Source organism: Echinops telfairi, unplaced genomic scaffold (assembly GCF_000313985.2).
Source record: "Echinops telfairi isolate 266 unplaced genomic scaffold, ASM31398v2 ScPeMD7_5;HRSCAF=22, whole genome shotgun sequence".
Classification (NCBI taxonomy): domain Eukaryota; kingdom Metazoa; phylum Chordata; class Mammalia; order Afrosoricida; family Tenrecidae; genus Echinops; species Echinops telfairi.
The window spans coordinates 22080830-22107664 of record NW_022103901.1 but is presented as its reverse complement, the minus strand read 5'-3'; the positions used below and the strand labels follow the sequence as shown (position 1 = coordinate 22107664).

The window sequence follows — 26835 nt, the reverse complement described above, 5'->3', positions numbered from 1 at the left end:
CCACCATTCACTATGGGAAAGGAATCTTTTATGTTACACGTAGTCCAGTTCAGATGGAAGGCAATGCCTTAGCATCCGAGCCTTATTGGGGTCCCGATCCCTTGAGAAAATTGGTTAAAGTAGGTCTTGTAAATTGAGCACTTACTATAAAGTATTTTACAGACACCGTCTTCAATGCTCATGTTGAATTTGTAGGGTAACCCCAGGTTCTAGGTGAGAACAATGGGGCTTATAGAGAAGCTAACAGTCTTGCCTAGAGACACTAAGAGCCTGAGGAGGGATTTGAACCCAACCAGTGGACTGCAGAGTGCAGTTTGCAACTCCTGGGATAACTGCCCTGTGTGGGCACTCTCCTAGGTAAAATTGAAAAGCCAAGCCAATTGGCATAAGTTGATTCGGACTGATGTGTGTGGGAGTAAAACTGTTCATAGAGCCTTCGATGTCTGCTTTGGAGGTAGCTCTCCAGTCTTTGTTGGGTAGAGTCTATCTGATTTTGGTTAACGGCCTACTGCTTCTATGCCTTTAAGCAAACATGTGCACCACACAGGGATCCCATAGAACACAGCAATCTGCAGGTGCTTTTAGGGGACCCAGGATGGCATAGTGTGTTACGCACTGGGCTGCTAACTAAAAAGGCCGGCAGTTCAAAATAGGTGAGGCTTTTCATTCTTGTAAAGACAGTCTCAGAAACCCACAGGGGTAGGTCCGCTCTGTCCTATCGGGTCCTTATGAGTCCGAATCGACAATGTCAGCGAGACAGTCCCCCGGAAGCCTACCAGTGAATGTCTCAATCTGTGGGGGCAGTAAGAACTGAGTGTTCAAGAGCTGAATGTGTCTAGAATCTGACCATGTCTCACCCTTCCCCTAGATGGGTTCCACGCTGGTCCAAGCCACCCTCATCTCTTTGCTGGATGAGCACCAGCAGCTTCCCAACCGATTCTTCTGCCGCTTTCATGCCTCAGTCTGTCCCCAACTTAGCAACCCTCGAGATGTACTGAACACCCTGGCCAGAGCACATCACTGCTCCGTTCTCATTTCCCTCAGAGCGGACTTGGGGTCCTCCTGTGCCCTCAAGGTCCTGCCCCTGCTCGTCCTCTTTGTCTCCCTGACCTTCTCTGCTGCCACTCCTGCACATTCTGTCCCAAAGATGCTGGCTTCCACCAGTGCACCTGTGCTCTCCCACCTCGGGGAGCCCTCTGATCAGCTCATTCCTTCCGGTCTCTCTTCACACCCGGCGTGCTTACTGAAGCCGGCTCTGGCTGCTCAACACAATGGAAGCTCCCCAAGCCTTTGTGACCGGCTTTAGTTTTCCTCCTTCGCATGTACAGCCATGGGTCTTAGTTGTCTGTTCTTCCACAAACACTGTCTCGAAGAGGACAGAGGATTGTGTCTCTTTTGCTCAGGCTCTGAACCCACACCTAGCTGCTCCCCAGGAGCTAGGTTGATAGTAGAGAGGAGATCAGGAGAAAGAGATGCAGGCCGCCGAACAGCTCAGTGGATGGGAAGTAGACAGCCCATAGATGGCTGCCATGGAGTTGATGCCCACTCCTGGAGAACAAACTGTCGGCCAGTCGAGGCATGTGGTGGTGGTCAATGTGTCAGGGCAGCATCGCGTACGATTGACCCTTCCTGGTGATGTGTCCACAGCAAGCGAGTCCCACAGTGTCCCCTTCTTATCTATCAGGTCTTCGTGGGCTCCTCTTCAAAAGTAGCTTACCACACCTTTCTTCCTAGAACACAGCACTGAAAACCACTCAGATGCCCGCCATCGAGTGGATGGGGACTCAGCGACCCCATAGAACAGGGCTGGAACTGCTCCTGTGGATTTACAAGACTGGAAGTCTTGACAGGAGTCAGAAGCCCCAGCTTTCTCCCTCAGCGCAGCTGGTGGTTTCAAAATGCTGACCTTGAGGATCACAGCCCAACTCATAATTGCTGCATCACCAGAGCACATAAACTCCCCCCGGGGGTGGGGGGCTGTCATCAAGTCCATCCTGCCTCATAGTGAGCTTATAAAGCAACCCAGGGTTTCCCAGACGGTATAGCTTTCCTGGAGCAGATCGCCTCTGTCTGTCTCCTGTGGAGCGGCTGATGGGTTTGAGTTGCTGACCTTGCAGTTAGCAGCCCGACACCTACCCCACTAGGCCACCAGGACTCCTAAAGCACAGCTCCGCTACCATCAAGGAGCTTCCAACTCTGTAAGGCAAAGTGGAACTGCCCCTTGGGGTTTTTTCCAAAGCTGTAACTCCTTCCAAGAGCAGAAAGCTTCGTCTTCCTTCAGCAGAGCAACTGGTTAGCAAACCAAGGCATCACCCACTCCACCACCCAGTAGGTGTTTCATAAATCATTTGCTGAATGCATGAAACAGATGCAAGTCCCTTCTATACAGAGAGGCCTGGGATTCGGGAGGCCACGTCCGAGAGCAGCTAGGGAGGCTCTCATTCAAGAGCATCCTCCAGAGGTAGCACCACGTTGACTGGAAATGTCCTGTGAGCCACGGACTCCCATGTTGGCAAGGACAAAGCTGTATCACTAAGGCTCACCTGGGAAGTGCCAACAGTCATGTAGGGAGCTGACCAGGCACGGAAACGTGTCTCTGGGTGCCAGTGTTGCGATTACAGATGGCATCAGTGCCTTTGCAGGCAGTCTGTTTATTGTTGATGGAAGTGAGATCTGTGTACATGAGCTACCCACAGAGCCAGTAACGCAGTAGACACTGAGATGAGAATTTCAGAACTTGGCTTGTAAATCTGCTCTCTACACAGAAGTAGGACAATCTTGTGATTTGTCAACTAAGCATTAGGATGTCAAATGGCAGCTCTGGAGATAAACCCGAGTAAAAGACTATTTATTAATCCACCCTTCACTTCTCATATCGACCCTAAAGATGATTATTCCAGACTTATTTTCCAGGAGATAAGTTCCCCCTTAAACTCTTTCTGATTTCTATTGCCATTTGCTCTGTTTTATCTCCTATGACCAGAGACAACAAATGCTGCTCCTAGCCAATATTTGCCCTAGAGAAAATTTGTTAGGCTCCTATGGGATTTTGAAAAAAGAAAATTATTCGGCGCCAACTTAAAATATCAAAACACCCTCCCCCCACCCCCCGAAAAAATATTTCTGGCTTTTCTTGTAAAATGGTAAATGGACAACACGGGGCTCAATTCCTGCTCGCTGACAATCAGCTAGAACCAAGAAGTTGTGCAGAGGGGGCGTATTACACCACTCCCACCCAGCTGATTTTCATCCGGGGTGTTACCTGCTTGAGCCTTGGCAGTGCCTGAGCTGGCAACCCTGGCAAGTCCCACTGAGCGCCGGGCTTCCCTCTGATAGGAAAAGCAGGCCCCTAGAATATAAGATTCTCCCAAACTTCATCACGGACAACTCAACAAATGGATTTATCAGGGAATCTGCTTCCATGCACGGGGCTCAAGTGGGGATTTATAAAAGGCAATGTGGGAAGGTGCTATTTATATCATGACTTCTCAGGCTTCCAGCCACTAACACTGGGTTTCTGGCTGAAACTGGGAGCTATCAACTCAGAAGGCCTGGTGTCAAGTGCTGGCTCCCTCACTCACTAGGTATGTGGCTTTGCATAAGTTGCTTAACCTCTCTGGGCCTTGGTTGCCTCATCTGCAGAAAGAATAGAAATTGTTCCTATCTGTCTCATTGATTGGAGCTGCTGGAACACCACTACCACAAGGAGGTGACTCTTGGAATAGAAATATATTGTCTCACTAATCTGGAGACTGAAGTCCAAATCAGATCTCAGCCGTAGCCCTTCCTTTCTTGTCAAAAGCCCAGCATACCTTGGAGGCGTTTGCCGATGCCCTCGATGTCTCTGTCCGATCAGCACTTGTCATTACTCAGACATTCCTACGTATGGCCTCATCAGTGTAACAAAGAAAGCCCCATTTCCAAACAAGACTCCAACCATGACTACAGCGATTAAAATTCCAATATAGTTTGGAGTAAGGGGTGTGTGGTGGTGGTTACAAAATATAATCCATAACACGTCTTCATTGGGTTATGGTTGAGGATTGAATTATTCATGGAAAGCACTCAGAAAAGTGCCTAGCCCGAAAGTAGTGGCCAATTAGTGTTTGCCGTGGTGTCGTGGTGGAATAGTGGTTGCTCGTTAGGCTGTGAACCAGAAGATCAGCAGTTTGAAACCACCAGCCACTCCTGGAGAGAAAGCTAGTGCTTTTGACTCCCATACAGTCTCCGATCTCACAGGGGCAGTTCTTCTCTGTCATGCTGAGGGATGCGATGAGGGGGCATCAATTCCATAGCAGGGAGTTTGGTCTTTTTGGGGGGTGGGGCTTTTGAGTGGTGTGGTAGTCACCTAATCTGGTGTCAATTTAAGGATTAAGAGTGTAGGGGTGGAGTCTAGGCTTCAATCGAGATAGCCAATGAGACTTCTGTGTGGGCATGGCCTTCTCCTGAGATTCTGGAAATTCTGGTACTTCCTCACAGGAGGCAGAAGACACTGCTCTCTCTCTCTCTCTCTCTCTCTCTCTCTCTCTCTCTTGCGTTCTCTCTCTCTCTCTCTCTCTCTCTCTCTCTCTCTCTCTCTCTTTCCCTCTCCCTCTCCCTCTCCCTCTCTCTGCTACTCCCTGGGAGACATTGCAAAGACAAGCCACAATGTTGCAACCAGACCTTGGAAGCCAGAGAAGCCACAGAGAGACCCCTGCCAGCACTGAGATATTTCCAGCACCACTAGACCCAAAGACTTTCTACCCACTGGCTTATGATCTTCCTGTATTTGGCTTCATTGCATATGTTTCGTGAGTCTGAAGAGGACTTTATAGATTAGTATCGGACATATGGGCTAATATCAGACTTATGACCTTGGACTGGACTGGGCTGGGATGTTTTCTCCATGTTCAATTCCTCTTGTATATAAATCTCTTTCTTATACACATATGTGTGTCCATGGATTCGTTTCTCTAGTCTACCCAGACTAACATAAGTAGTATATGAGAACAGTCAAACTTTGAGTCTATAGGGTAGTATGCAAATCAGGATTTGGACTTTCACCTCCAGAACTGTGAGACAATTCATCCCTATTCTTGAAAGCTACCCATGAACGGTAAACAATGTCTCTTTCCTGAACTTTGCTTTCATCAGTGGAAGCAGACTCTACATCTTAGATAAATGGGGGTGATGGAGGCAAATGAAACACCAAGTTCAAAACCTAGTACGTTAAAGTAGATGTTAAATGTTTGTGTCATTGTATCTCACATTGAAGGCAAGTTTCTTAGACCATTGCCTCAAGACCTCTACTTAATCTAGAACTGTTGGGAGCTAGGGATTAGGGTAAGTTAGAGAAAGGATTGCTGGTAAGGTGCCAAAAGGTGTTGGTCAAAGATCAGCTGATCTTTCTATCAGTCTTTTAAGTGAAACCTAAGTTCATGAAGATGATTTTTTTGGAAGGAGTTGTAACCAGGAACCACTGATGGGAACCAGAGAGCAAAGTTCAACCAAAACACTGCCTTCTGCGGCGATCTGTTGGACCAGTTACATTCAAGGCAGGGAGGTGAGCTCAAAAGGCGATGGTGACTATTTGGGGGGCGTTCTAAAGGCATCATCTTAATAGATTTTCTCTAGGGACACAGACTAATCATGAGAGCTTATTAGGGAGAAAATTGAAAATGTCACCGGTGAGAAAAAGGCCAAGAAAGTTGCACCAAGGGATTTTTTTTCCTATCATCCCAGTGCACCCGCTCATTCTCCACAGATAGCCAGGGCTGTCCTGGGAGAATTTTGGTGAGAAACAATGCCCCATGCACCCTGCTACCCCAATCTTACTTCTTCAGATTTCTTCTTGTTCCCCAAACTCAAAGGAACAGATGTAAGTCTCTCCAGGATCCCAAAGCTATCGTTTTTATGGGGTGTAGTAGGGCAAAGAGTGCAGAGTTCATTGGAGAAGGTTAGAGAGGTGGAAATACTGCCGCCAGATGGAGGATATGTTGAGAAACAACAGCTTCACGTTTTGATATATTTTGTTCGATACAGGTTATTACTTTGTAGCAATGCTTTCTGCATAACCCTTGCAGATTGGAAGAAGGGTGCTGTGAAAGATGGCTTTTTGTCTCTGGCAAAGGAATCTTGAATACACAGTTCTTTTTGTTCCCTAAACTTTATAGATAATCATTCTGGGTATTGGAAATTTAGCGTATATACTCATGTATAAGCCGAGTTTTTCAGCACATTTTTAATGCAGTTGTTGTGGTAAAATTAGGTGCCTCGGCTAATAGTCAGGTTGGCTTATACTCGAGTATATACACGGGTATATACCATAGACTACTTGTATTAAACCTAACTTACCCTGGAAATCTCTGGCAACATAAAATTCATCAGTTTGCTTTTATTGCATAACAAATCATCCCAGAACTTGGGGCTTAAAACAAGAGCCATTTATTAGACATGGCACCTCTGCTGGATGGCTGTTTAACCTGAAGTTACCAGGGATGTTCTTCTGGTCTGGTGCAGGCTGAAATTGACTGGGCTCCTTCATGCATTTGTGGTCAACTATGTTGGACTGGCTCCGAACAGTGGTTTCTCTAGGACATCTGAGGTGGCTGGACCTTCTCTCCCAGTACTTTCCTTCCCCCTAGCCAGCTAACCTGAGTGTATCCATATGGAGTCACAGTTCCAGGAGCAACAAGAGGACAAGTCTTGATGCATTGTTTTGCAACCATTGTGTTTACTGCTTTCCATCAGTCCAGAGCAAATTGGGTAGCCGACTTCAAAGTCAGCATGGGAGAAGAACACCAAGAAGGATGATGTTCAAATTCTTGTCTATGACTTGAATCTCTGTACCTGACACCGAAGATGAGGAGGGTGAGGCAGCAGAGGTTAGTGACCGTGGAGGTAGTGGAACTGGGAAAGATGGACACAGAATGGGGTGGTGAGTGAATGCAGGGGAAATGGACACCGGCTGTGTTGGGACTCTCACAGGAATTGGATCATTAAGGAGCTTCCAGTGTGTCTAGGTGTGCTCTGGTCTTGTGGTTAGGTGCCATTTTGAGTGAGCAGCTATTTAGTCTACCAGTGACATATGGTGATCCCAAGTTCAACAGACCAAAACACCGGGCTGCTTGGCCCTGTGGCTACTGACCTCAAAGTTGATGGTTACAAGTTCCAATGATGTCACATAAGAAAAGCCTGGGGACCTGCATCTGTAAAGATTACAGCCAAGAAAACCCTGTGAGTCACAGTTCTACTCTGGAGCACGCCGGGTGCTCTAGAGACGGTCAAACTCAATGGCAACTTTTATCTTTAAGAACGGATTTGATGGCAATATTCTTGCATCCAGATTGGAGGAAGGCTTATTAACAACCTGTGATATGCGGATGACCCACCTTGCTTGCTCAAAGTGAGGAGGGCTTGAAGCACTTGCTGATGAAGATCAAGGACTGCAACCTTCAGTATGAACAACAACTCAATACGCTAGCCAGTTTTGCCAGCAATCTACCCTCCTGCCTGTCTCATCTCCAAGTTCTTAGACTTGGCCATGAGTTTTCCCCTTCCAACCTGCACCAACAAACCTTCCATCCCAGCCTGCTCTCTTCTCTCCTCAAGCATGGCTCACAGTGAGACTCATTCAAGTTCTCAGCCTGTGCTTCCCTGTGCGTGGCCTGGCTTGACCACAGAGCCTAGGCAACCAGCCCATATGGCTGTGAGTCTGTGTTTCCTGAAGGCAAAACGCTGCCAAGACCATATGCTGTCTGGGAAAAGGCATTATTCACTGAGAACATCAGCACTGAGCTCTGGCAGAGGCATCTGGTGGGGCTGGGAGCTGTCACACCGAGGACAATTACTGGAACCTGGTGTACCTCCAGCCTCTGCGAAGCAGAACCAACAGCCAACCTGCTGGCTTTCCTTGTATTTCTGGATCCTCCATCCCAAGGGAGGCGAGTGGTCTGAGTCCCCAGCATCTTCAGGAAAGGGTCCCAGGGCTTAACCTCCCAAAACGTTACCAGCGTCTGGACAAGCTGGGGACTATCTGAGTCATCTACTCTTCCAGGAGGCAGTTGTGAGTGAGATCAGCCTTTCTGGCTCCCACAGGGCTGAGTGGAAGCTGTGGGTGTGTGGTGGTGGTGGTCAATCACTGATCACCTACACCTGTGGGTTGTGACCCCTTTGGGGGTCGAACAACCCTTTCACAGGGGTCGCCCGATTCATAACAGTAACAGAATGACAGGGAGGAAGGAACAATGAAAATAATTTTATGGTTGGGGGTCACCACAGCATGAGGAACTGTATTAAAGGGTGGCGGCATTAGGAAGGCTGAGAACCAGTGGCCTACAGGAAGGGGGTTGAGACAGAAACATGCCTTAATGGGACAATTATAACAACAGTCAAATTGAACAAATACTAGCTATCAGGTACCTTGCTGACCGCTGTACCCTTCCAGGTGGGTATTATTATTATTATAACAGTATTAGCCCTGGTGGCATAGTGGTAACACACTAGAGTGCGATCCGCATGATCAACAGTTCAAAACCACCAGCAGCTCTGAGGGAGAAAGACGGCTTTCTACTCCCGTAAACAGTTACAGTCTCTGAAATCCACAGAGAGTCTCTATGAGTCAGTATTGACTCAGTGGCACTGGGTTTGGTTTGGGAGTATTATTATCGCTATTTTTAAGGAGAGAGACTGAGCCCCAGGAGATGAAGGAACATGAGCTAGCTCACGCATTTATAGGTGGAGGAGATGATGTTCCAGCGCTAGTCCATCTGTCTGACTTTAGGGCCTATGACCTTCATCACAACTCCCAAATGTCAAATATGGGAGGTGAGACAGCTACCAAAGGCTAGGGATGTGGGCGGGAGCCAGGAAAAAATGAAAGGGGGTTGAGCGAATCCCAAGAGGATGAATACTTGCTATGATGGGATCCTCACAAGCATTAGATCCTATAAGATGCTTTTAGTGCACCCAGGGGTGATGGGTTGGGCTGTTAACTAAAAGCACCCATCAGCATTTTGGACCCATCAATTGCTCCTCAGGAACAAGATGAAGCTTTCTGCTCCCATGAAGATGTGTAGCCTGGGAAACCCAAGGGGGCAGTTCTACCTGGTCCTGTAGGGTTGCAGTGCCTCCAAGTCAACACAGCGTCAGTTGGTTTGGTTTGGTTTGAGGTGTGTCCTGTTGTTGTTAGCTGCCATTGAGTCGACCTTTGCCTCATGGTGATCCCAGGCACAAGAGAACAAAGCAAAACACTGATTTTATCCATGAGGTTTTCATCGATGGATTTTTTGGGAAGCAGGTTGCCACGCCATTCTTTCTAGTCTGTGTTAGTCTGGAAGCTCCACTGAACTCAGCACCATAGCAACACGCCAGCCTCCACTAAAGATGAGTAGTGGCTGTGTGTGAGATGCCGCGGCCAGTAATGCACCTGGGCTCTCCCACATGGACAGGGAGAACTCTATCACTGAACCACCAATGCCTCATATTCTTGCATATGCCCAGAGCCCTGTTCCTGCAGTGATCTTAGAGGGTGGAGGGGAGAAAGTGAAACATTCGACCAGCTGTCTGGTACTTTGCACAAGTTGAGTGCCAGTCTTCATAAGCCAATGGCAAGACCATCTGCACAGACTGCCTGGGCACCAGCTACCTCGTCAACATCAACCCTATGACTTTACCAACCCAGCATCACATCTCTGCTATGCAGCCCTCAACTCCGTCTCTGTATTATGAGCAAGTAGCACATTTGATCATTTTCTAGGATCCCCGCAGAATCTGCCAGCCATTTCATCGTCTCGTTAGACCACTTGGGGAGTCTTCTCACAGCCTGCTGATGTTTGGAGAGCTCTCTTAGTCCCTGGATGTTCCTGAGCTCCCCTGGGGGAGGCAATTGTGTTCCTCTTGTGGTATGTATCCCTGCCTGGGTTCCTGCTTGCCACACACCACGTCCTTGGAAGGATGAGGGCAAATAACAGACAGGGTGGGAGGAGAGTGAAAGCTCTGTTGTATCCGCAACCCAGTCCAGAGTCTTAGCAAGGGACTTGGCATGGAGTACACGTGGCCCCGGTGAGCAGGCCCCATTTTACATGATCTTAACTGCATCCTAGGTGTGGCGAAGAAAGGAGAAGGGCCTTGGAGGTAATGAGCTGAGTTCACGGCAGCATTAATGCAGCTGCACACCCAGCAGGCATTGCCATCCATCAGTCTGTCACCCTCTTGTCAGGTCCACTGAGGTGTGAATTCATCTGGAGGTAGCAACTACACTGCTGAGCGCTTCCTCCAAATGGATTTGCATCTTAAATATTTCCCTGGGATCCCAGAGGGTTGAGGCCAGCCCAGCCTTCTTCTGCCACCAAGACATGAGGATTTTCCATGGCCAAGCATCCCGGGAGCCTTGGCCTGGCACAAGACCTTGAGTGCCTACCATGAGCAGGATGGATCAGTGTGAGAGAGAACAAGGGTCTTCATAGTTGTACAAAGCCCCATAAAATGTGGCGCCCAAAGGTGGGATCTCCTTGAGGTCTAATGGGAAGCTTTTTTGTGTGGTGTGATCCTAGTTGAGGAGTGTGTGAGAGTGCACTCCTTCCACTGAGGGAGGCATGTGATCTTGCTGGCCCATCAGGGAACTCCATGTCCCTTGACTGTTGTGATTTGCTCAGGGATGGAAGGCCTGGGACTTGAACTGGGTCAATCAACACTTCCCTAAGGTTGGAGGAATTGGTCTTTTTGTTCTTCTGGGATCTCAAGCTGTTAAGAACGATGCAATCCAGGGGTCAGTAGTCTCTGTTACCTGTCACTTCGAGAAAGCCGTCTGCTAAGTGGAGCCAGACTACCAAGACAGCAGAGTCGTGTCAGAGAGAGCGGGATTGGGAGAAGAGGAAGGCCCGCCTCAAGGTGGATGGACACAATGACGGTAACAATGGCCTTGAACATAAGAACGATTGTGAAGATGGCACTGTATCAGGCAGTGCTTCGTAGGAGTGCTATCCATTGGAACCTACGCAACAGGACCCAACAACAACAAACTCAAAGAACATTTAAAAATAATGTGATCGGAGCTCCTCAAGGGGGCCAAAACTGTTGTTTTGACCTGGTGTAAATCCCAAGGCGCAGAACTCTTCCGGGCAGGGTGGAATCACTTTCTTTCAGAATGACACAGACCGGTGGAGGATCTGGTGAGAAGCGCGTTTCACATTTTGATGTTGTTGTTGAACAAAAGTTTCTATTGGTGTGATGGTGCTTTTTAACTTTCCTCATAAGTGCAGGTGGAATGCCAAGTTTCATCTCCATTCCTCATCAAGCTAGGCTGAAGGACGCAACTTGAACCTCAGGCCCGAATCAGGCATTGTAGAAGCACCCATAGTCCTTAAATCTGCCTTGACAACTGGAGGGCTGGGCCCCCAGCCAGGCAGCTCACCAGCGGGGATCTTGCCCTGCCTCGCCTGCTCTTTTAGTCTAGCAGAGAAAGAATCGGAGTGGAGTGTCTTAAAGACCTTCTCCTCAAAACCAGAGCACGTGGGTCCAGCTCCAGGTGGGACAAGGCCTCCATTTCGACTCAAGTCACAGACAGAGGCTGAGAAGCACAAGGAACAAGGAGACTGAGCCAGGTAGCTGTGGGGTGCCGTGGAGTTGACTTCAACTCATAGGGCAACCCTGTATGCAACAGAATGCAACTTCCTGGGCCTGCGCCAACCTCACAATCGTTATCTCTGGGCCATGGTGTATCCAAATGTCACTACAGAGATATTAATTTTTGCCATCTAACATTTATTGACTACATATTACGTAGCGAATCCTGTCTTCGTTTTCTTTGTACTGTTGAAATAGTAGTGCAAGTGCCAACATGAATTTAACCAGCAGACATGTATTTTCTCAGACTTTAAGAAGACTGAAGTCCAAATTCAGGGTACTGGCTGTAAAGGAAGGCTCCGTCTCTTTTCACCCTCACAGGTCGAGGAGATGGGGTGGGGAGATTCAAGGGGGGATGGGAGGGAATCCTTGTTTAATGTCAGCATTCTTCTTAGCACTCCTTGGTTCCTTGGAGAGCGCCACACGGCCTCTATCTTTTCTCCATTTGTGCTTTATTCTCTCTGTGTCTAATCTTTATATCTCAGAAGTCATGGTGGGGGGTGGAGAAGGATACCACTAGAGAGGTAGGCACACCTTAGACTAGTCAACCACTTGAGATCAAAAGAGCAGCATTTACCCCAGGCCAAAGTTCAGAAGGGCTCAGCAGGAAGGAGGAATAGAAATAAGAAACCCAAGGAGGAAGTGGGATAAGTGATGTCACATTGAAGGGATCAGACAAAATAAGTATGAGTCCTTTCATGGAAAACTGATTTGGTCTGTAGCCTTTCACCCAGCCACAATAAAATTTTTTTTAAAAGTCATTAGGATTACATCTACACATGTTATAGCCAACACATATTTTGGAGGAAACATAATTTGATCTGTAACAGACATCGTTCTAATGTGCTTTACATGTATGCGCTCCAAAATCCTTGAAACATCCTTTATTATTATTGTTCAAAATTGAGGAATCGAGAAGTTAGGTACCTTTCCCCAAAACTTCAAAACCAAACTCACTGCCATCAAGTCAGTTCCGACTGAGCAGACCTGTAGATCAGGGTAGAACTGCGCCTGCGGGCGTCAGACACTGTACCTCTACAGGGATAGAAAGCCTCATCTTGTCCCATAGGTGGTGGTTTTGAACTGCTGACCTTGCATTTAGCAACCCAATGGGTAACCACTACACCACCAGCCCTCCTAACTTTCCAAAGGACACGCGAATAAGAGGCTGCGCTACACAAGCCAGAGGAAGCTCTGGTTCCCGTAGTTCCTTACGAGAGGGAAAGTGCTGCTAAGAGTCCCCATAGGACTTCATATGGAAAGAGCTCCCGTCCCCCACATCTTCTCCCTGAGCCTGGGGACAGGTCCAGCAGTGTCATCTCTAGTGTGGCTCTGGACTCAGTCAGAGCTGGGGTCAAACCCCTGCTTTGCCTCCCCTCTGTTAATTTACCCAAACTTAGTTATCATCTATAAAATGGAGATAATTCTATCTGTTGCCAGTTTTATCCCCTCTGAAAAGGTAGGCAGACCCCATCTAGACATCTACTTTGGCCGTCACTCCTGATAGCCCGAAACTGTTGTGGTTGTTGCTCTCATGGGACATACCATCCCCTCCCTCCATTCTTGTCTCCTTAACTTACGGTCCTGTGAAGCGAACTAGTGCAAAGACAGGCCTTTCCAAGCCTTGCTTTCCCAAGCCCCCGGCACAGGAGAAGTCTCAGATGCCAATCCAATACATAGTCTCTAAAGAGAGAAGCAAAGATAATCCCCGAAAGAAAACCAATTGCCACGAAGGAGACTCTGACTCATGCAACACTCTCCTCCCCGACCAACTCAAGGAGAACTAGGCTCCATAGAGATCTCAGTACTCAATAGCTGGGGCTTTTTGGAAGTCGATCACCAGGTCTCTCTTGGAAGGTGCCTCTCAGTGGCCCTTTCAGACAGCAGCCAAGCAGGTTGCAGCACCCAGGAAGAAGAGAGTGCTCCAACTATGATTTCTCGTCCTCTGGTCTCACTCTCCCTGCAGTCGCAGTGCTGTGTGGCCCTGTGGATTCTACTGTGTCCTGGACTTTTCCCAGAAGGGAGCCCTGGTGGCGTAGTGGTTATGCATTGGGCTGCTAACCACAAGGTCAGCAGTTCAAAAACCCCAACTGCTCCTCAGGAGAAAGGTCAGGCTTTCTATTCCTGTCAACAGTTCTGGTCTCAGAAACCTGCAAGAGGTAGTCTACCCTGCCCTTTAGGGTTGCTATGGGACAGCACCAACTCGATGGTAAGAAGTTTGGTTGGCGGGTTTTGTTTGTTTGCTTGCTCCTTTTGTTATAGTCTGGGTACGTTAGAGAAACAAATCCACAGAAACTCATACGTATAAGAGAGAGTTTTATATAAAGGTTAAGTGCACGTCAAGAAGACATCCCAACCCAGTGCTGCTCAAGCCCACAAGTCTAACATTAACCCATATGTCCGACACCAATCCAGAAAGTCCTCCTCCATCTCACAAAACACACACTACGACACCGACTGCAGGAGGAAAGCCGAGTCAGTGAATGTGTAAGCATCTCAGCACTGGCAGGCGTCTCCACACGGCTGTCCCAGCACCCAGGGCTACATCGGGGTAGGTCCATGCAGCTTCTCCTTGGGGATGTCTCGTAGGAAGTGAGCCTTGCAAGCTGAAGCAGAGAACTGGCTAAGGCAGCTGCACCCTCTAGTCTGACCATCAGAAAGCAAGAGACCCGAGAACTTGAAAGGGGAGACTCACTGAGCCATTTATCCATCTGCCCTTCAATTAACCCCTCACGTGTTTATCGGCCAGGTTGGCACAATAAACTTTAACTGTATCACTCCTCAACAGAAAAAAAATCAAGACAGGCCCTCTCCCAGAAAGAAAAAACAAAACGCGAAAAACAACACAGAGCTTACCTCATAGTGGTGTGTCTGGAAGAAATGTGTTCTTGGGGTAAAGCCATGACTGGCAGGCAGGACACACACATTAACTGGGTTAACCAGGACCAACGGGCACTTATCTGTGAGTCAGCATCTTTGATGGACCCGCTCTGGCTCAGCCCAGCTCTCTCAGCTTCACACTGAGCATCAGGCGATCAGAAATCCTCCTCTGTCATCTGTATGGAGTCTCAGGGTTCCTTACACCCCAAGACAGAAAGCTAAATGCACATCATTTACAGGGGGTGCAGTTGATATGCGGATTATCTTCTAAGTAGAGTAACCCTGGGGGCTCATTTGCTTCCCTTTCAAAATCCTCTCCAGGTGGCCACGGATTCTGCTTTATAACTCAAGTTAGATGCACAATTAAACCCAAAGCAGCACGTTTACGAATCTAAGACACCAAGTTTTCCTGCAATGCATAGTAAAGGACCAGATGCTTTGGAGCAATAAAGAAATTGAAATATAGCATTTCTTTTCTCTCTCTCTGATGCTAATGGGCAGAACACCTTCCTTGGGAGTACAATTGGGGGGTGGGCACAGTGAAGTGCAGTGAATATTTGATTTGGCTCTTGCAGTCACAGTCTTTGTAACTCTCGCAAATAACTTTTTCCTGGTGGGTTTGGATAAGAGAAGGCAGGGGGAGATGCTGATGGGATTATGTGATTTAGTTGTGAATAATGGTTAGCAGAGCTCATCGTGGTGGTGAAAACGTGGCACTCTAGTGTGGGGAATGGTCAATTTTGTCATCGTACAGGATATCCAATGGGCCATCCGGGCAGCAAAAGAGGAGATATCACAACCCCCAAGAATGAAGAACTGGGGGGTGGGGGGTGGAGGGGCGTTAATCCTTTGGGTCCTGAGATCCCTGCTCATTAAACCGCCGTGATTTAGGGACAGAAAACTGTGGCACCAGAGAAGTGACAGAGGGATAGCAGTAGTAGAACCAAGTGTCAAAGCAGGAGAAGACCAGTGGGCTTCCCAGCCTGGTGAGTGAATAAAGCTGAGGGCCTTCAAACAGGAGGCTCACCTGTAGAGTGGGGTGCCCCTAGGCACTTAGTTGGAAGCGTGATGTTCACTGAGTCATGGAGCTAGAGACAAGTGCCTTTGAGCTTAGGCTTCTGGCAGCGTGGGGGGTCTTTGGAATAGTTTGGGGCATGACTAAATGAGCTTTGTAACATTGCCCAAGTGGGGCATGCTGAGAGGTCAAGGCCCAAAGAGAGGCCTGCCTGTGGGCACAGCTGAGAAAAGCTTTTCTGATCCCAAATTGTAGCCTTTTAACTTCCCTAGTGAACCCTGTAATCATGTGTGTTGTCTGAGGTCTCTGTGACCATGTCCATGAGTTACTGAAACCAGCAGAGAAGTGGAGAATGCTTTTAGAGGGATGGTTGGTGTTAGGCTTGGCAAAGGAGGTGGGAGGGTGGAGTCCTGACTGACTCAGCCTCCTTAGAACTGGCCTTGGGCTGCTGATGAGTTGGCTCCTCCTTGCCCCCCTGTGGAGTCATAGGAGGTTCGTGGCCATTGCCCCACATCCTTTTTACAGGGTGCTATGACAGCATGTTGTGTGCCTATCAGACACCAAAAAATTTGTAAATAGCAGAACATTTTCAGGGACTGAAAACCCCATGAATGGAAGTGGAGCACTGTCACATACAGTGCTGGAAGATGAGCCCTTGACGTTGGAAGGCACTCAAAATATACTTGGGGGAGAGATTGCCCCCTCTTCCCTGAGTAGAGTCAGCCATCATGATGTAGATGGAGGAGAGCTTTCAGGATCTTCATTTGCTGATGAGGCACAACTAAAAATTAGAATAAATAGCTGCCAGCATCTGTTAATAACTGGAAAATGGAATGTACGAAGTATGAATCTGGGGAAATTGGAAGTCCTCAAAAATGAGGTGGAATGCATAAAGACTGACATAGACTTAGGAACTGAAATAGCCTGGTATTAGCCATTTTTCTAGGAATGACAAATTAAAGAGGAATTGTGATACATTTATTGTCCAAAAAACCCCAAACATTTCAAGATCTATCTTGAAGTACAATACTGTCTGTAATAGGATAATTCTATTTGCCTTCAAGGAAGCCCAGTTAATGTAACGATTATTCTGATTTATGCACCAACCACTAAAGTTATTTTTTTAATTAATCATCTATTTGGGGGCTCTTACAGTTCTTATAACAATCCACGAATCCGTTGTGTCAAGCACATTTACACATATGTTGCCATCAGCCTTTTCAAAACATTTTCTTTCTACTTGAGTCCTTGGTATCAGTTCTTCATTTTCTTCCCTTCCCTCCCCCACCCTCCCACCCTCATGAACACTTGATAAATTATAAATTGTTACTATTTTCATATCTCACCTTCCACTGTCTTCCTTCACCCGTGTTTCTGTCGTTTGTCCCCCTGAGACATGGGTGTGGTGGGGTGGCAATCATTGTCATCACCAACCACTAAAGTTCGTGATCATTAAAGTAAAGATCATTGTCATCACCAACCACTAAAGTTCATCACCAAAACACTAAAATTCTTCAATTTCTTAATTGAAGAATTTAACCAACTTCTTCGGTCTCAAATTCATCAAACATGCTATCAGGTCAGGTGCATTGATAATTATTGGTGATTTGAGTGCAGAGGTTGGAGATAAAAGGGAAGGGAAATAAGACCTTGGTGCTAGAAATGAAGCTGGAGGTAGAATTTTGCAAGGCCAACAATTTCTTCTTTGCAGATATCTTTTTTTGGCAAATACCTTTCTTTTTCAACAACATAAATGGTCACTGTATACATAGATCTCATCAGATGGAATATACAGGAATCAAACTGACTACATCTGCAGGAAGAGACAATGGAAAAGCTCAATATTACAAGCCAAATCAAGGCCAGAGGCCAACTGTGGAACCATCACTTGCTCATATGGAAGACCATCAAATTACTCATATGTAAGTTCAGGTTAAGATGAAGAAAATTCAAGTCCACAAGAGCTAAAATATGATCTTGAGTTATATCCCACCTGTATGCAGAGAACATCTCAAGAACAGATTTGACACATTGAACACAAATAACACAGAAGACCTGATGAGCGGTAGGAGGACATCAAGAACATCATACACGAAGAAAGCAAAAGGTCATTAAAAGACAAGAAATAAAAGATCAAAGTAAATGTCAGAAGAAACTCTGAAAATTGTTCTTGAACATAGATTAGCTAAAGCCAATGGAAGAGACAATGAAGTAAAAGAGCTGAATGGAGAATTTCAAAAGACAGGTCAAGAACTATTATAATAAATGTACAAAGACTGGAATTAGAAAATCAGAAAGGATGAACACGCTCAGCATCTCTCAAGCTTAAAGAACTGAAGGGGAAAAAAACAGGCCTTGTGCTATAATATTGAAGGATTCTCTGGGCAAAATGTTGAATGATGCAGGATGCATCAAAATAAGAGGTAGCAAAAAGAACTGATGGACATTTAAACATTTTCAAGAGGCAGCATGTGATCAAGAGGTGATAATGTTGAAGGAAGAATTCCAAACTGTAAAGAAGGCATTAGTGGAAAAGTTCCAAGATTGATGGAATGCCGATTGAAATGTTTCAATGAGTTGATGAAGCCCTGGGGCATGCATTAGTCTATGCCACAAAATGTGGAAGACAGATACCTGGCCAGCAGAAATTCTGTTTTGTGCCTATTCCTCAAAAAGGTGACCAACAGAACTCAGAAATTATCAAAGAACATAATTAACATCACATGAAAGTAAAATTTTGCTGAAGATAATTCAACAATGGTTATAGCAGTGCATTGGCAGGGAGCTACCAGAAATTCAAGCTGCTATCCTAAGAGGGCCTGGCACAAGGGATATCACTGCTGATGTCAGATGGACGTTGGCTGAAAGCAAAGAATACCAGGGGGGAAAAGGGGTGTTTTATTGACTCTGCAAAAGCAATCAACTGTGGATCCTTCATACATACCCCGTGTTCCAGTTATTCATGGATGTTTGCAGCTGTTTATTTTGATATTTCCAAGAATGGGAATTCCAGAATACCTCATTGTGCTCATGAGGAACTTGAACGTGGACAAAGAGGCACTTGAGTGGCCAAGACAAAGGAATATTGCATAGTTTAAAATCAGGAAAGGTGCGTGTCAGGATTCTATTAGTTCACCACACTTAATCTGTATACTGAGCAAATCATCTGAGAAGCTGGACTGTATGAAGAAGAACGTGGCAACAGGATTGCAGATGACACGACCTTGCTGGTTGAAGGCCAGGAACACATGAAGCACATGCTGAGAAAGATCAAGGACTGAGTTCAGCGTTACAACTCAATGTTAGGGAAACCCAGATCCCCCAAATAGGACCCATAAGTAGTGTCCTGACGAGTGAAGAAAAGGTCAGAGTTGTCAAGGATTTAATTTTGCATGGATGCAAATCAACGCTCGTGGGAGCAGCAGTCAAGAAATCAAACGGCATATTGCATTAGGCAAATGTGCTACTCAAGACCTCTTTAAAGTATTGAAGAGCCAAGATGTCACTTTGGAGACCCACACCATGGTATTTTCAGTCACCTCATATGCATATGAAAGTTGGACAATTCATCAGGAAGATCACAAAAGAATTGATGCATTTGAATTATGGCATTGGCAAAGAATATTGAAAATACCATGGACTTCCATAAAAACAAGCAAATCTGTCTTGGAAAATGTACGACCAGAATGCCCCTAAGAATGGAGGATGACAAGACAGGATCAGACTTGTTATCAGAAGAGCCCAGCTCCTGGGAAAGGACATCACGCTTGGTAAAATAGAGGGTCATGCAAAAGGAGGAAGACTGTCAAGAAATTGGATGGACAGAGTGGCTGCAACAGGGGGCTCAACATAGCAATGTTAAGGATGGTGCAGGACTGAGCCTTGTTCTGTTCTATTATGATAAGGTCCCCATGAATCAGAACTGACTCCAGGACACCTAATAGCAATAGCCACATAAGATCATGTTTTGTCTCTATCACTCTGTCGGACCTGCTGGCATTGAGGATTTCCCCTTTGGAGATTGACTCTTGACTCAAGCCCTTGTGAATGAGATTCTTTGTATGAAGCCTAAAGACACTGCCAGCCTTGTACAAAATAGACCAATGTATTCCCTCTAAGTAAACCCAGCTGCCTGGGAGACAGTTTGGTAAATGGAAGGTAGATGCCTATCCTTGGAGGGGTACCCTTGGGCAGGAAAGAACGTGCACAACTCTAAGTAGGGGGCTTCAATGCAGACACATTTCTGCTGCCTAGAAAGTGGCTTGCTTCCGAGTTTCAAAAAGAAACTCATGAAGTTAAGGATCAAGAAACATTCACTACACATTCCTTTACAAAAACAAAACACAAATGGATTCCCATTCATTGTGACCCTATGTAGAATTTCCGAGCTTGAAAATCTTTATGAGAGCAGAAAGCCTCTATTTTCTCCCCTAGAGTGACTAGGGGGTTGAACCACCAACCTTCCATTAGCTGTCTAAACATACCCAACAGCACCATCAGCATTCCTTCCACTTTCATTTGGTAGTTTATATTTCCCATTTTACAGGTGTTACTGGGCATTGATTCTGCCTTTAAAAAAAAACTTGTATATCGTCATTCATCACAGTCCCTTATATTTCTAAGTTATTTATATGTATGTGTGTCTTCAGACCTTCCATCACACTTACCTGTTCCGTCCTTAATTTCCCTGTCAGTTTATGAGTATATTCCTTCCAGCTCTCCCATATCCTAATGTGTTAGACCAGGTTGACTAGAAAAACAAATCCAGAGACACTCATACGTATAAGAAAGAGCTTTATATCAAGGAGTAATTATATATTATAAAAACACCCCAGCCCAGTCCAGATCAAGTCCATAAGTCCGTATTAGTCTGATACTAGTCCATAAAGTCCTCTTCAGACTAATACAGCCCACATAATGATGTAAAATGCAGGAAGATCACAGGCCAGTGGATGCAAAGTCTTGTGGATCCAGTGGCGGTAGAAGCATCTCCAGGGCTCTAGCAGGTCTCAATGCGACTCCACATGGCTTGTCAACAGGAAGGTGAAAGCAGAGAGAGAGAGGAGCTGGCCTCAGTGAGCCATTTCTCTCAGTAGCCTCCAATCAAGCTGCGACCTGATTGACAGGCTAACCTCCACCCACATGTTCCTATGGGAGCCATGCTGGCACACATACCCACACATGTACAGATCTGCATGCTCCTAGTCATTGTCCGTTTACTCTTGGCATTCACTCTTACGCACCGAAGGCTATGGCTCAATACATGTATTACCGGGCCTAAGAAGAGCTTGTCAAATTGCTGAAGTGTCGGTATCCTTGGAGACAGCTGTCTATGACAGACAGAAACATGGTGGATCAAAACTCCACTTTATAACAAAAGAATTATTGTGAATTAGGTGAGCATTTGCAAAACAGATGTATCCGTTTGACCTTCAAACGTGAATCCACATTTTGTTTCAATGCATGTTTTATGATCCCCTCAATGTATTGCTTCCTCCCTGTGTTTCCTGTTCCATTCTTCCTTCTTCCTTAACTTTGAACTCTGTCTCCAAACTTTGTCCTGGGGTAAATGCTGCCCTTTTGATCTCAAAAGGTGGGTGATTCTAACGTGGAAATGAGTCCTGTTTCAGAACTGAAACGGGGACTCAGGGTCAGGGTCTTTAGGACTCCACCAGTCTCTATCTCACCAATAAACCTGATCCCTTGTATGATTTTGGAACCCCCATCTTTTTTTATCTTCCCTTGGGAAAACTATCATACATGTTCAGCACTGTCTCCAAGAATTCCTTGGCAGTAGCTTTGGCGTCCTGTCTGTTTCCATGCTCCTTTCTGTGCTCTGATTCTCTTAAGATCACCCACCTCCCAAAGAAATGTCTGGTATTCCAATCCTTGTCTCAGTGTCGGCTTCCGAGGGAAAGAAAAGCTAGACACCTAAAGCCTACCTTAGTCTTCCTCTCGTTCAATTCTGATTAAACAGCTTGTCTTTTTAAATCCATTTATGAGCATATAATACAAGAGCTACTTTTTAAGAACTTCTTTGGCTTGTCTACTGTATCAGACCCCAGTGGCCATTTTCCTCCTGGGAACGAAATTATCCCTTCATTTCCACTTCATAATAGTATATTAATAAGGCTATCAAATGCAGCCAAATTATCACTGGCTTAATAAGACATAAGTTGAAATGTTTCTTAACTGTGGAGAGACAGTCTAGATGAATCAGAGCAGTAACACCAATCAGAGACCCAGCCCTCTCTGATTTTTACTCCACCATCCCTGGAGAATCACTCTCATGGGCATTGTCCAGAGTGGCTTATCAGGAAGCAGGGTGGGTGGGGTTGATTGGGGTGATGGCACATATGGAAGTTGCACATATCACATCTGTTTATATCTGATTGGTTTAAATGCATGGCCGCACTTTGCTACAAGGAAGGCTATAAAATGTGGTCTTTACCTAGGTGGCCATATGCTCAGTTAAAATGGGATGTTCTACTTCTAATCAAGAAGGAAAGAATAGATTTTAGGGGTCATCCAGCCTCTCATACTGTTTCTTCAGAGTCCTGGGCCTTGGTCCTCTTTTGCTTCCCCGCTAACCTTTTCCATTTGCTAGGATTCTCATATCACTCATACACAGTTTCTAGGAGAGTTTCTGCATAGGCATAGCTTCAACCCCTCCTTTCAAATGTAACATTTAAGGTCAGTCCTAGCTTTGGATGATGGAAAACCTCATTATCATTAACCAAAACAAGGCCAGGGACTGAATACAGAACAGATGATCTGTTGTTCATATACAAGTTCAGGTTGAGGCTATAAAATAAAATAAAACAAGTCCACAAGAGCCAAAATATGGACCTTGACTATATCTCATCGACATCGAAAGAACATCAAAGAACAGATTGGACACAGTGACCGTTGATGGCTGAAGACTTGCCTCGTTGGGGGATGTTGGTGGCATCGAGAGCACCACACATGAAGAAAGCAAACATCATTTAGAAGATGGGAAGGAAGCAACGACCAAAAGGGATGGCAGAAGAGACTCTGCCACTTGCTTTTGAATGTAGCAAGAAAAGCGCGAGGCAGCCCTTTTCCAAGGGACAGCCCTCGAAGACCTGGACGTAGAAAGCCAAACGAGAGCAAACGCAGCATTTCTCAAGCTGCGAAAACGGATGAAAAACCATCATGCCTCAATTTGAAATGTTGAAGGATTCCAGGGGGAAAATATTGAACGATGCAGCAAGCATTATCAAGGGTTTATAAGGGAGGGGGGGAAATGAGGAGCTGATACCAAGGGCTCAAGTAGAAAGCAAATGTTTTGAGAATGATGAGGGCAACAGATGTGCAGATGTCCCTGACACAATGGATGGATGGATGGATTATGATAAGATTTGTACAAGCCCCCAATAAAAGGATTTTAATTAAATAAAACAATAAATAATAAATGCTATAAAAGAGCTTTCAAATGAAAAAAAAAAGAAGATGGAAGGAATACACAGTCACTGCGTCAAAAGAATTGGTTGCCATTTATCCATTTCAAGAAGTGGCATATGATCAAGAAGCAATAATAGCGAAGGAGGAAGTTCAACCTGCACTGAAAGCATTAGCAACAACAACAAAAAGTGTGTGTGTGTGTGTGTGTGTGTGCACACACACGCATGCGCACATGCCCCTGAAGGTGGGGGTGGGGCTGTTAGGCTGGGTTCTCTAGAGAAGCAAAACCAATGATGCTTGTGTGTGTTATAGAAAGATTTCTATCAAGACATGGCTTCCCCTGTTGTAGAAGTGGTTACGCCCAGTCTTTTCCAAGTCCATGGGTCAGATGTCAGCTGAAGGCTTCTCCTGAGTCCTGTAGCTGCAGGGGCTGATGAATAGGAAGCAGGAAGAGGAGGAGGGAAGACCACAGGCTGGTGGAAACTGAACTGAATGAATCTAGGGTTGGCAGTCTGCCGATGGTTCTTGGCGTCAGCAGATGATATAAAAGATTGATGAACCAAATGCAGGATTGAAATCCAGCGGTATCAGACAGCTAGCTTCCACAAACTGTCAATTTATACTAAGAATGGGCACATCCTGAATGATAGATGTTTCCGTATCAACACTGTGACCAGATTAAGGAGGTCGGTAGTGTAGTGGTTACACTTTAGGCTGCAATCTCCATGGTCGACAGTTCAAAACCACCAGCAGTTCCACGGGAGAAAGACTGAGCTTTCTACTCCCATAAATAGTTACAGTCTCAGAAAGCCACAGGGGATCGCTATGAGTCAGCATTGATGGTGAGTTTTGAGCTAGTCTCCCTGGTGGTATAGTGAGTTACACATTGGGCTGCCAACCACCATGTCAGCAATTCAAAACCACCAGCCCTCTTAGGAGAAAGATGAGGCTTTCTACTCCCCCAAAGAGTTACAGTCTCAGAAGCCCAAAAAACAGTTCTACCCTGCCCTATAGGGTCACTATGAGTCAGAATTGATTAGCAGTGAGTTTGGGATTTAGATTTTGTTTGGTATGGTTTTTTATTTGGGAGGGGGTGGTAGTTATTTTCCCCACAACTCTTTGGCTTCTTCCCTCTAGTCTCAGTAAACATTGGAATCTGTTAGCTCTGTTCTAACATGTTAATCTGAACATGTGCTTGCAGTGTTATAAATCCTACAAGGGCCACTCATCGACCACCAGATGTAGGGCACGTATGCCAAGCTCACTCTTGATCCAGTGCCTCACGCCTTGCATTCTTGTCACCCCCACATGCTGTCTGTCTCCCTGAAGTCACGGAGGCTGACTTACATTCATCCTGGGACGCTCCCTTTTCTATGTCCATTTCATACATTCTTACTCATCTTCTCTACGGAAGTCTTCTTCCCCCTTACCCCCTCTGGATTAGAGTCAGGCGTCATTCCCTCATCTGTTTGCTCTGATCATACGTTGAATGCATTCTCACCATTGGCATTTCTCATTGTTTTATACCTTTTTGCCCCATTGGCTAGGCTATACTGATTGACATTGACTGGTGGCCCCCCTACAGGACAGCATAGAACTACCCTGTAGTGTTCCCAGGCCAGGATCTTTATGGACAAGAAGCCCTGCTAGTGCCTTTGCTGAGTGTTGGAGTACTGACTGATTGAATCTCGACAGACGTGGGCTGCACAACTTTCTCCTCCTGGGTGTGTTCGAACTACTGACCTCTTACTCAGCAGCTGAGTGCCTAAGCACTGTGCAACCGGGGTTCTTTTGGACACATTATAAGTTCCTTAATTAAGGCAGAAAGAGCCCTGGTGACGCAATGGTTAAGCACCCTGCTGTGAACCAATGATTAGTGGTCACTCACCAGCTACACTGAGGGAAAGAGTCAGCTTCCATAAAGGAGATTACCCTCTTGCAAACTCGGTGGGGCAGTTCTACTCTGTCCAATTGGGTCACTTTGAGTTAGAAATGACTCGATGACAAAGGACAGAAAATTTGGTCTTGGTATGGAGCGCCATTAGTGGCATAAACTAGCTGTTGTTCGCTGCAGTTTAATTAAGTCAGCCCCAACTTACGGAGACCCCCATGCAGAACATAATGAAATACTGCCCTGTCCTGAACCATTCCCATGATTGACTGGGATCCAGAAGGTTTTGTTTTCGATAAACGTTGACTGAATGAGTGCAAACTCCATTGCATCATGAAAATCATGCTCAACCCACCTGACTTCATGCTCTAGCCCAGATGTGTCTGCCTGAAAATGCACACATAACTATTGAGCGAGTGTGCACCGCCGCACACAGACACACATCGTTTCCTGAAAATGAATGCAGAAGTAAACACACAGAACAATGGATTCTTTTGACTTTTAAATTTGGGGGTGACAGATTTACAGTCCAATCAAACAGGAACAAAGGTAACAAGTTGTGAGAGAAGGTGTGCAGAAAATGATTACACGGTGTGTGTGCACGTTCTCACAAGGACGGTCTAAGAAATGTTCTTCTAGCTTAGTTATTTTTTTAAAAAGCCACTATCATCGAGTCCACTCTGACCCAGAGGAAGCCAACAGACAGAGTAGAACTACCCTTGTGGGTTTCTGAGGCTGTAACTATTTATAGAAGCAGAAAGCCTCATCTTTCTCTTGTGGAGCAGCTGGTGGATTTGAACTGCTGCCCTTCGGGTTAGCAGCCCAACATGGAATCGACTACACCAACAGGGCTCCTATCTTAGTTATCTAAGCACTAGATAAAATCTTATTTCTCCAGAGCTGCTGTCACAGAAATCCCGCCAATGGATGACCTTAACAAACAAATGTATTCTCTCTGTTTAGAAGGTTAGCTCAAATTCAGGGTGCCAGCTTTAAAAGACTTTCTGTCCGTGTCAGCTCTGGGGAACGTCTTTGTCTCCTTTCACCACCTGGTGGTTGGTGTCCTTTGGAGAGCTCCATGGTCTTGACATCAGTCTTTTCTGGATCTAGGAGGTTCTGAGCACAGGAACGTAAAGTCCAAAAGAGGCTTTCGGATGGTGGCGCTTCTTTCATGGTAGAAGAAGGTCCCTTCCTTCCTGCTTGATTCGCATTCCTTTTATCTCTTAAAAGATAAAAGGGATTGAGGACCACAGCACACAGAAAGGTTTCTTAAGTGGGATCAAGGCTGTGAGGGGGCTGAGTATGTTGTGCCCCATCCTTAATTATTTTATGACTGATTTACCAGATGGCACTGAGTGAGGTCAGAGCATAATGGTCACATCACTTCATTATATAATTGCCAAACCACTGAGAATCACAGCCCAGGCAAGTTGATATCTATTTTGGGGTGGGGGACACAATTTAACCCAAGCCATTTACCCTTTGTCCCACTTTTCAAAGCACTTTCACCCCAACATGTCATCCCCAAAGTCTTCCACATCCAAGTAGAAAATGTTTTGGAAATGATGGCTATCTATGTACGAATATGTTTGATACAATTAATGTATGGAATGTTATAAGAGCTGTAAGAGCCCCCAATAAAAGGATAATAATTTTTTTTAAGCTGGGACAAAACCGTTCTTCAGCTATGACTCTAGAATAGAAATTATCTAATCCCAAAGTTCCGATGGTGGAACACACACAGGGAACAATTGGACAGAAAGGACAACGGACACCAAGTGAGTTAAAAGCCAAGCTGAAATGTAATCTTCGGTTCTCTGAGACCATCTAGAAAATGACCTTACCCTCCAGACTCTGGGTATCAACCGGGTCAGCTCACTGAATTCTTAGTAGAGATCCCTTGACCCTGGCTGAGTTAGTTAATTGTGCCAGCCTGGCCGATAATCACATGTGGGGCTGGTTGAAAGGCAGAGGGATAAAAGGGTGGTGAGCCTCGCCTTTCTAGTTCTCGGGTCTCTTG

General features: G+C 45.9%; 1 protein-coding gene and 1 long non-coding RNA gene across 2 annotated transcripts in view; one reads left to right on the top strand and one right to left on the bottom strand.

The window, feature by feature from the left end:
• Window positions 1–26835, top strand: part of HS3ST2 (heparan sulfate-glucosamine 3-sulfotransferase 2) — a 133905-nt gene that overhangs the window by 74918 nt on the left and 32152 nt on the right. The gene's annotated exons all lie outside the window — the stretch shown is intronic.
• The window catches only part of LOC123521226, a 28115-nt gene continuing 21919 nt past the window's right edge, over window positions 20640–26835 (bottom strand). Inside the window, exon 3 of the long non-coding RNA XR_006679704.1 lies at window positions 20640–20829. This is a non-coding gene — a long non-coding RNA (uncharacterized LOC123521226). The remainder of the gene's footprint in view (window positions 20830–26835) is intronic.